Source organism: Oncorhynchus gorbuscha, linkage group LG17 (genome assembly GCF_021184085.1).
Source record: "Oncorhynchus gorbuscha isolate QuinsamMale2020 ecotype Even-year linkage group LG17, OgorEven_v1.0, whole genome shotgun sequence".
NCBI classification, from domain to species: domain Eukaryota; kingdom Metazoa; phylum Chordata; class Actinopteri; order Salmoniformes; family Salmonidae; genus Oncorhynchus; species Oncorhynchus gorbuscha.
The window spans coordinates 19,064,779-19,075,236 of record NC_060189.1 but is presented as its reverse complement, the minus strand read 5'-3'; the positions used below and the strand labels follow the sequence as shown (position 1 = coordinate 19,075,236).

Genomic DNA, 10,458 nt, shown 5'->3' with positions numbered 1-10,458 from the left:
GCCACATACAATGTCTGCTTATCTATCTTCTTTGTCATTTGTGGTGAAGAAAACGTGTCTGTTTTGTTGATCACACATTTTTATGTGACAGACAAGACACAACCGTAAAAAATGATATAGGAAAATATGTTCACCTGTGTACAGCAGGCTGCACTCTGCTGGATTCTGCTTGGGGTCCATTACTAGACAACTAAAGTTGTTTCAGTTTTGATGAAATCAAAATCATGAATCAAAGTAGAGATGCATGTTTTTCCATGAAATGTTGCGTTTGGTCCATGACTTGGCCTAGTAGTCGAGTCTAGTGTCCGTCAGCTAGAGGCGTGGTTAAATCCCTACACATTGTCTGGGAGGAGTTCAGTATTTTGGCGTCGCGCGGGTGGTGCGACCAAGAAAACACTTTGAGAGCGTGGGATCACGGTGGGACAGCGCTGGTGTTATAAGCCAAATTACGTAGAAAACTACGTGTAGCCGATGTTTATGAGTTCACGAAAAATACGGCACACTATACAACGAACGTCTTCTCTTACACTATTGTAAACTGGTAAGTTGATCAACGAACTTTAAAAAAAAAACGATTATCGTAAAAGGAGAAGTCTTCTTTCATATCGTCCACAGTAAAGACAATAGTCTAACATTTGGTTGAATATATTTTTTTTGTTGCATTATTTCATGAATATTGGAAAATTATTCCGTGAACGTTTATGGAAACCAAAGTGCTCAGTGCTTATTATTACAATTTGCAGCTGTGCCCAAACAATACAACGTTATCATTATTTGTTCGTCATTGTAAATAAGAATTTGTTCTTAACTGACTTGCCTAGTTAAATAAAAATTGCTGGAGGCTAACCGCTCACCAAGTGAACCTGAATGTGACTGTTTTCAAAGTTTTGTAGTGATCTCTCTCACAAGAATGCATAGATGCGTGTGCTTACTTTACATTATTTCCAACAATCTGTGCTGCAAGAGTCTTTGCCCTCTTGTCATTTGATCCAAACAATTAATCACTGGTGATTTGTATATTTTCTTTGCTCTCTTTCCATTCATAATTTGGCCTGTGCGGTTTAGAAAGCGCAATTTTAGTCACTTCAGGGTCTATACCAAATTATTCATACAATACTTAAAAAAAAAAATTATATGATGAACTTAAATCTGCTGAAAGCTTGTCATATTTTGCTGTAGGCCTTTAAAACGTTAAAATGCCACATGAGGAGCCCAGAGTCAGTCCTAACCACATTTAAACGGCATTGAACCAACAATTTCACATAGGGCCCGGAAAAGGCTTGGGCCCACTGACTGCATGTGTGGGAATGGATGTGGATACGCAGACCTCAGGAGGTTGGTGGCACCTTAAATAGGGATGACGGGCTCATGGTAATGGCTGGGGCAGAATTAGTGGAATGGTATCAAGTACATGGTTTCTATTGTTTACAGGTGTTTGATGCCATTATATTTGCGCCGTTCCAGCCATTATTATGAGCCGTCCTCCCCTCAGCAGCCTCCACTGATGCAGAGCCACTGCGGCCCCTCATGATGAGTTAGTGTTTTTTTGTGGCCCCCACCCCCATCCAAGTTGCCCATACCTGCCCCAGGTAATTGATCATTAGAAATGCATTAACCTGTGACCATGAAATGCCTGGGGATGTTCAATATGTATCTGACATCAGTCTGAGAGCGTCTTTATTGTTTCCTTCTCTGCTGATTTATGGGGAGAGAAATGCGCCCAGCGATGCCCGTAAATGTCCGGGGGCCGGCCTGCTCCTTCCCCCGTGTTGTGTGTGTGTGGGGGGTGATTTACCCTCTGTCTTTGTTGTTGGGGAAGTGGGGTGGTGGTTATCACCGTGCTGAAGAGCTCTGGGGCCACAGAGGCAACAAAAGGGCCCCTGGAACCCTGGAGTGCAGGGCTGGCCAGAGCAAACACACACAGGAGAGGAGGCAGAGAGCAGGGACTTGAGGAAGGGCCAGGCATGCCTTTTGGCACAGAGGGCTCTCTGTTATGGCAACCCATCACCCTATTGTCTCTTTGACTGTCACACACCCTCAGGACTACACTCTGCTGCGGCCTAGAGAAGGTTTTTCATTAAACCAGGCTAATGCTTTACTGGGAGACTCTGCTTATTACTGGTGTGTGTCTGTTTGATGTTTCCTATGGAGGTATTGTAGTCTTTGGTATGCCATGGTACATTTCTGACCTGGCTGGCACTGCACATTTGCTCATCAAGTTTGCCACCCTCACTCACACAAAGATGTATTTAAGTAAACTAAGAAAAGGGCCCAATGCTTATTTAAAAGTTGTAAAACTTGCATTAATGTCTGTCCATGGAACATTGTCCAGAAATGAACATGTGTGCTGTTGACTGTTATCTTATAATGTTTGGTGGTAGTTGTTGATTTGAAGGGGACAGGCTCTCTGTGGTTTAAATCTCAGCAGACGGCCCTACTCTACTCCCTTCCTGATGTTCTTTACACAGCACATGCTCATGGACATAATTGTTGTTATTGTCATGAGCGCCAGCTCCTTCAGAGGGCAATAACAAAACATAGGGTTAGAGACATGATCCGTATGCCTGGGTCTTTCTGTGACCACAAGGAAGACTACATTTTTATACTTACAGCCCAAAATGGTCTGCAGTCAAAATTGATATGGACAGTTCCATGCTTTTTTTTTCAATGGAAACATAGCAAACCATATGATTGTGTTATTTTCTTTCTCCTGATGTGACCTTTGAAGAATGGGATTAGTTCCCCTCTCAGCTGGCCCCACCACTAGCTGTCAGAGTTGTTTACCAGTGACAAAGGACTAAAGGGATGTTGTAATGTTACTCTCACTGGGTGGCACATATGGTCTCGAGGCATCTGCAACAACTCGCTCAAGTGAGTGTTGACACACTATGAAACAATAAAATATATATTTTTAAATGTACTGATCGAAAAGGAATGTCCAAATACGTAGTGTGTTCATTTGTATGATGTGTTAAAGCTGAACCTATTTGGCTAAAGTGAAAGTACCTATGGACTTCAATCTTTTCAATAGTTAGTGCTTTAGGCCTATGTCAAGCTGGACATCTTGACGTATGGTTCTCCTCCCCATAAGCCCCGTGTGGAAGGCTGTGTGCTGTGAATGCCTGTCGTTAATGCTGAAGTGCTAGCAACTCTCAGAGAAACACACATTTTTCATGTCTTCTCGCGGCACATTTTTCTCCATATAAGGGCGTCTGGCTGTGACTTATCAGGCGTTGGTAATATCTGTGCTTATTGTCACATTCCACACTGCAGGAGAAGGCCTTTTACTGTCTGTAGGTAGAGGCACTGTTAGGGGAAACACATCATCTCTGCTCTCTCTCTGCTGTACATCCCAATCCTTACACATTGGAAAATTAAGTCCAATGCAGCTGTTTTTTATTTTCAATATCAAATTATTTTCTGGGAAACAATTAAGTACTTTACTGTGATTGTTTTCACTTAAAATGGTCCAAAAGTGTTTCAACTTTCTCAAGCAAGAATTTGTCATAGCCAGACACAGTAAATTGATGTTTTTGTCTGCACTGGGTGCCTTATTGTTATCTGTGCTGTTTTGACTGTTTTTCCCTACATATCTGCTCTTGTTGATCAACTTAAGACTATTTTAAATGTCACAAGATTGGACTAATGCACTCCCCAAAGTCCCAATGCTGTCAAAAATGAGATTTTAATATTTTTTATATATATATTTCCACTCTGTGAAGTTTGAATAATATTGTGAAAATGATGATGATGCCCTTTTTGTGTAAGAGCCATTTGAAATGGCTGCTTGAAATGGACTTGTATTGTTGGGATGGCGTTTTGGCCTGCCAGGAGACGTCAAATTAGTTAATAGACCATTAAGAATTAGAGTTCCGAACTTCTCTGCCAATAACAGCTAGTTTTCAAGTTTCCCTCCCACTCAGACCACTCCCAGACAGTTCTAGAAAAATTATTCCTTGAGAAATTGGTATTTGCTAAGAAGCTATTTTTGTTTCTTTTTGACAATATTTTTTTTATTGAAAACAATCACAGAAAGGTACTTAATTGTTACCTGAAATGATTTGATATTGAGATGAAAATGGCTGCATTTAACCTTCTAATTTAGTCAGCTACCATGGAAAATAATAATGTGATATGGGGCAGTTTTTTTCCCCTGTGGCTGAAGTTCTATTTGGCATTTGAGGCAATGGGACAAGTGTGGCATGTGGCACGTGGCGTGTGGTACGTGGGCTGGGCAGGCAATTCAGCAGTGTCTGGAAGAGAGCTATAAAAAGCAGGTGAGCTCAGGCTGGTGTCGACAGTGTCCTGACGGGGACTTCACCACCAGTCAGGTCACCAGGCTGCCATACCAGATGACTGGCATGACCACCACTTCCTGTCCCTTGGGCTCCCTCCCATTACAGGGACAACAAATCATAGTTTGACATTGGTTCACTCACATGGGTGGGTGTACGGACCCAGATTAAGCCTACTCATGGACTGAAAAGCCCTTTCATATCAATGGAGAGTCTCCATTGGGTCATTCCATGTCATTTCAGCAAGCCCTGACAGTCACCATCTCCGATTCTTCTGAAATCTGGTGATGTTTTTTTCTCCCTGTTTAGAGAAATGAGTAATTGAAGTTGCATGCATTATTTACCATGAATTAGTGTGAAAGTACCATGTTTTGCCCACTAGATGCCACTGTTCGTGCTACTGCCACGATACCCTTTAATCCATTTTGCTGGTCTATTGTGTTTTTTAAATGGATCACAACATTTTGTTTGCAACTTTGTGTAGACAACCAATAGCTTTTGCCCATTACAAATACATTATGTGGTAAATTGTGTGTTCAAGACAGTCCTCCATGAAAGCAATTGAGTTTGACCTTCTCTAAAGAATGCTTCAACCCAACTCCTTGAAAAGTAAAATAAATATATAGCGCTCTGAGGGCAATCCACATAGTGCAATTTTGATATGAAGACTTTTCCTACAGCCCAGAACTAGTGACTGAAATGCCGCTCTGACATATATATATATATATATATATATATTCTTAATCCATTCCTTACTTAGACATGTATTTTGGGTATATGTTGTGAAACTAGTTAGATATTACTGCACTGTCTGAGCTAGAAGCACAAGCATTTCACTACACTCATAATAACATCTGCTAAACATGTGTATGCGACCAATAAAATTTGATTTTAATTGTGACAACTCTAATACAATTGTAAACCATTGCATTGTAGTCATGTTTTTTTTAAATAAATGATTAGAAGACACCTGAATGTGATTAGTGACATTTACCATTAAACCAAACCCATTACCATTACACAACAGTAAACCGTGTGTTGGGACTTTTACCATTCAAGACAACTAGAAAACAGAACATGGAAACCATTAGAAGTGCTGTAGCCTAACGGTTTGCTTGTTCACCAGGAAAGGTCTAACTAATCCAGACTTTTTTTAAAGTGTGAAAAACAGGGCTGTTTCTTGGGGAAATATTAAGCCTAAGAGAAGGACCAACTGAATTGCTTTCATGGAGGACTGGCTTAAATTATGAGGATGACGGCACAATTTGTTTAGACAACAAGCAAAAGTTATTAGTTTTCTACCCAAAGTTGCAAAGAAAATGTTGTGATCCATTTAATAAACACGAGACCAGCAAAGTGGATAAAAGTAGCAGGAACAATGGCATCTAGTTGGCGAAATGGGGTACTTTCACACTAATTTATGATAAATAATGCAAGAGACTTAAATGGCTACTTTATCTGAATGGGGAACAACCAGATTCACAGGGAATACATTAAAAATGATTTATAAGCAATACTCAAAGCAGCAGCTCCATACTGATTGTCAGACAAAGAGCTTATCCTGTAAACTGGTTGTTTGGGTGGGATTGGTGTGGGGGGGTCTGTGGTAGAGGTCTTCACCTGTGGTAGAAGTCTTCTCTTCTGAAATGGAGCTGAGGCTTTCCCACCCAGACCCAATTCTTTTAAATATAGAGACCTGTTACAAATGGATCCGAGGACAACTAGACCCGGTCCATATAGACCTGGTTGGATCCAGACCTGATCTAAGTAAAAAAAAAATTTTTTTAATGTACTTTATTAACTGGAGCTGATAAAGCGCAAGTGGGAGAGACTCAGTTCTAGTAGGCGGGGGAGGGGCCGCACTGTAAGCAAGTAACACAGGGAGTAGGGAGGGAGAGACGGCAAGCAACCAAGCCAACTCGCACTATAGTAGACCAATAGGTTATTTGTCATCAAATATGTTTACGTAGTACCTGACTTAACTGCATCAAACCGGGAGACGCTAACCTTAGCTAGCTAGGCTAATTGAGGCTCCAGTGCATGCGCTTTCTCATGCTAAAGTTACACCTCCAATCAGATTATTAAGTAGCAGCCTACCTGTTGTCACTTGATCCTTTCCTTAACATTTTAATTATGTAATTTTAATTCCATATTCCATTGATTAGATATCTCCTAACTTTTGCCACTCACGGCGGCTCTATGAGTTTAACCCAATGCTGCTGTTATGAGTTCTGATTGGCCAACAACAACAAGCTTACACACTTCACTCATGAAAAGCAAGAGCAGCGGCATGAATGATACAATTTCTCTCTCCCTCTACAGCAGCAGTTGCGTTCCGATCTATACTGGTCTTTCCAGACAAGTCGGTTAAAATTACACATACCCGAGACCCATGACAATCATATCAGGTCTCACCCAGACCCGTGCCATTATCTAGAATTCTAGATCCTGACCTGCTCGGCTCCCGTATCGGGTCTCGGGTACCAAGAAGGAGCAATCTGTCCCAGTATTTGATCCTTTACTAAACAAACATAAGTGTTGGTTGGTGGGACTGGTGTTCAGCTGAACAGATGGAAGCCCATGGCCTATTCATGTTCAGGCTGACACCCCTAAACGTCTATAAATTGAAGCCTTTGAGGAGATTAATGTGTTGGTTCAAATTGAATTGTGTTTCTTGTGGGTCACGTTTCAAGATTCATCCATGTGGTTTGTTTGGGAAAATGAAGATTAAATGAAGGTGAACATATAAGTGATGTGCCAAATAAACTCGCAGATTATGATTTATCATGCAGATGATGGAAGATTACAGAGTGTTCTGTCATGGAGTGGAGATTTACTCTGTGTGTGTGATGCACTAAAAGCAGGACTAGAGCTCATCAAACCTCAGGTAGATCATCGCTAAATACAATGCCAAGGCTGTAGACTGCAGCTATTAAGTGGCAGCTAATGTAACTACAGTGCAATATATGTGAAATAAGGTGTCATTTATCAGTCTGGTAAAAGCCCCATATCCAGCCCCAGCAGCAGGACTTGAGGATGATATACACCTACAAGCTGCAGTTATGGCTGAGCCCCTACATGTGCAGCTCCCATGGTAACAATGGAATAGGGGTATTGTACTTCAGGGGTCGACCAACCAGGATGCAACACATCTGTAATGTTATGACAGCCTGAGGGCTACAGGTAACAGCCACAAGGGTGCCTTGTGTTCCTCTTCCTGTATCAATGCTCATCTTTCAGGGGATCAAGGGGTGCAATGAGGAGCATAAACACTAACCAAGGAGCATGCATCTACAGTTGAAGTCGGAAGTTTAAATACACTTATGTTGGAGTCATTAAAACTAGTTTTTCAACCACTCCACACATTTCTTGTTAACAAACTATAGTTTTGGCAAGTCGGTTAGGACATCTACTTTGTGCATGACACAAGTCATTTTTCCAACAATTTGTTTACAGACAGATTATTTCACTTATAATTCGCTATATCACAATTCCACTGGGTCAGAAGTTTACATACACTAAGTTAACTGTGCCTTTAAACAGCTTGAAAAATTCCAGAAAATTATGTCATGGCTTTAGAAGCTTCTGATAGGCTAATTGACATTATTTGAGTGATTTGAAGGTGTATCTGAGGATGTATTTCAAGGCCTACCTTCAAACTCAGTGCCTCTTTGCTTGACATCATGGAAAAATCCAAATAAATCAGTCAATACCTCAGAAAAACAATTGTAGAGCTCCACAAGTCTGGTTCATCCTTGGGAGCAATTTCCAAATGCTTGAAGGTACCACATTCATCTGTACAAACAATAGTACACAAGTATAAACACCATGGGACCACGCAGCCGTCATACCGCTCAGGAAGGAGACACGTTTTTGTCTCCTAGAGATCAACGTACTTTGGTGCAGAAAGTGCAAATCAATCCCAGAACAACAGCAAAGGACCTTGTGAAGATGCTGGAGGAAACGGGTACAAAAGTATCTATATCCACAGTAAAACGAGTCCTATATCGACAACCCTGAAAGGCCGCTCAGCAAGGAAGAAGCCAATGCTCCAAAACCGCTATGAAAAAGCCAGACTACGGTTTGCAACTGCACTTGGGGACAAAGATCGTACTTTTTGGAGAAATGTCCTCTGGTCTGATGAAACAAAAAAATAACTGTTTGGCCATAATGACCATTGTTCTGTTTGGAGGATTGAGGAGGCCTGCAAGCTAAATAACACCATCCCAACCATGAAGCACGGGGATGGCAGCATCATGATGTGGGGTGCTTTGCTGCAGGTGGGACTGGTTCACTTCACAAAATAGATGGCATTATGAGGCAGGAAAATTATGTGGATATATTGAAGCAACATTTAAAGACATCAGTCAGGAAGTTAAAGCTTGGTCACAAATGAGTCTTACAAATGGACAATGACCCCCAAGCATACTTCCAAAGTTGTGGAAAAATGGCTTAAGGACAACAAAGTCAAGGTATTGGAGTGGCCATCACAAAGCCCTGACCTCAATCCTATAGAAAATTTGTGGGCAGAACTGAAAAAGCGTGTGTGAGCAAGGAGGCCTACAAACCTGACTCAGTTACACCAGCTCTGTCAGGACAAATTGGCCAAAATTCACCCAACTTATTGTGGGAAGCTTGTGGAAGGCAGCGTAGCCTAGTGGTTAGAGCGTTGGACTAGTAACCGGAAGGTTGCGAGTTCAAACCCCAAGGTACAAATCTGTCGTTCTGCCCCTGAACAGGCAGTTAACCCACTGTTCCCAGGCCGTCATTGAAAATAAGAATGTGTTCTTAACTGACTTGCCTGGTTAAATAAAGGTAAAATAAAAAATAAAATAAAAAACATTTGACTCAAGTTTAACAATTTAAAGGCAATGCTACCAAATACTAATTGAGTTTACATAAACTTCTGACCCACTGGGAATGTGATGAAAGAAATAAAAGCTGAAAGAAATAATTCTCTCTCCTTTTATTCTGACATTTCACAGTCTTAAAATAATGTGGTGATCCTAACTGCCCTAAAACAGGGATTTTTTTACTAGGATTAAATGTCAGGAATTGCGAAAAACAGTTTAAATGTCTTTGGCTAAGGTGTATGTAAACTTCTGACTTCAACTGTACCTGTCAGTGCCAGGTGCACATGTGTACTTCTCTTTGTTTGTGAGTTTAGATGTGAATGTGACTGCGACTGCATGTGTGTGTCAGGGATATGTGCAAATACGACCACTCGTCCAGACGGGTTGAGAAAAGTCAGTGGTAGTTGCCATAGTGCAGCCTATCCCTGTGACAAACTACTTCACCAGCCAAGCACAACAATTGTAATTGTGATTGATATAGGCCAACCCTCCACTAGCCATCAGGCCTCAGTGACCGTCTACCTCTATTGGAAGTGTAAATACAGCACAGCTGGGACGCTATTGGCTGAAGTGTCCCATTAGGCGCCATGTGTTGTCCAGTATTGTTCTCTGTAATGGATCCAGATGATGCAGTTCAGGCTGCACTTCTCCTCCCACCTGCTCATCAGTGGGGCTTCAATGCCTCATCAACAACTCACCCTACCTTCTCTCTACCATCAGGGCTACAAGCAGGCGCTACGTCCTAGTAACAAAACAGACCACAGTAAAATGTATTTTGTTGTGTCAGTCACCTACCATGCAGAACAGCCTACGGAGTCTCCAGTTCAATGGTTCTATTTTTCTGGGAGATGTGAAGTGCTGTGGAGACTGACTGAGTGACTGACTGAGAGCTTGGCTGCAGCAGCACTCATGTGGAATGTGAGATGCATTTTCAGCCTCGTTAACGCCGCTCTCTCTCTCACTCAAATTAAGAGTCTAGTTTGATGTAGGAGTGAGAGAAACTCTTTTTTTCCCCCCCTCAGATTCAGGCTTTGTCATGTTGGTTCAGTCATTTGGAGTCAGACCAATGTAAACAGTGAAGGCCTTGATTGCTCTAGGTCACCAGCAACCCTGGCATCCAAACCTTGAATGAGCTCGATTAGATTTTTATGTTTCCAAGTCATGTTCCCTGGAGAGATGCCATCTTTAAGGCTGCTTTGGCGCGAAGGCCTCAGCTGCTGTAGGAGGACCTTCGAGTAAAATGACTGCATAAATGGCTAGTTTAGTTTGCTTTGGCTTACAAACACAAAAGCATACTGTTAGAAATGTTG

At 41.7% G+C, this 10,458-nt stretch overlaps 1 protein-coding gene across 1 annotated transcript in view; it reads left to right on the top strand.

Moving 5' to 3' along the window:
* The first annotated feature begins 377 nt into the window (after window positions 1-377).
* Window positions 378-10,458, top strand: part of LOC124001303 (rho guanine nucleotide exchange factor TIAM2-like) — a 104,903-nt gene continuing 94,822 nt past the window's right edge. The window contains exon 1 of the mRNA XM_046307979.1: window positions 378-541. The gene's annotated coding sequence lies outside the window, so the exon portion shown is untranslated. The remainder of the gene's footprint in view (window positions 542-10,458) is intronic.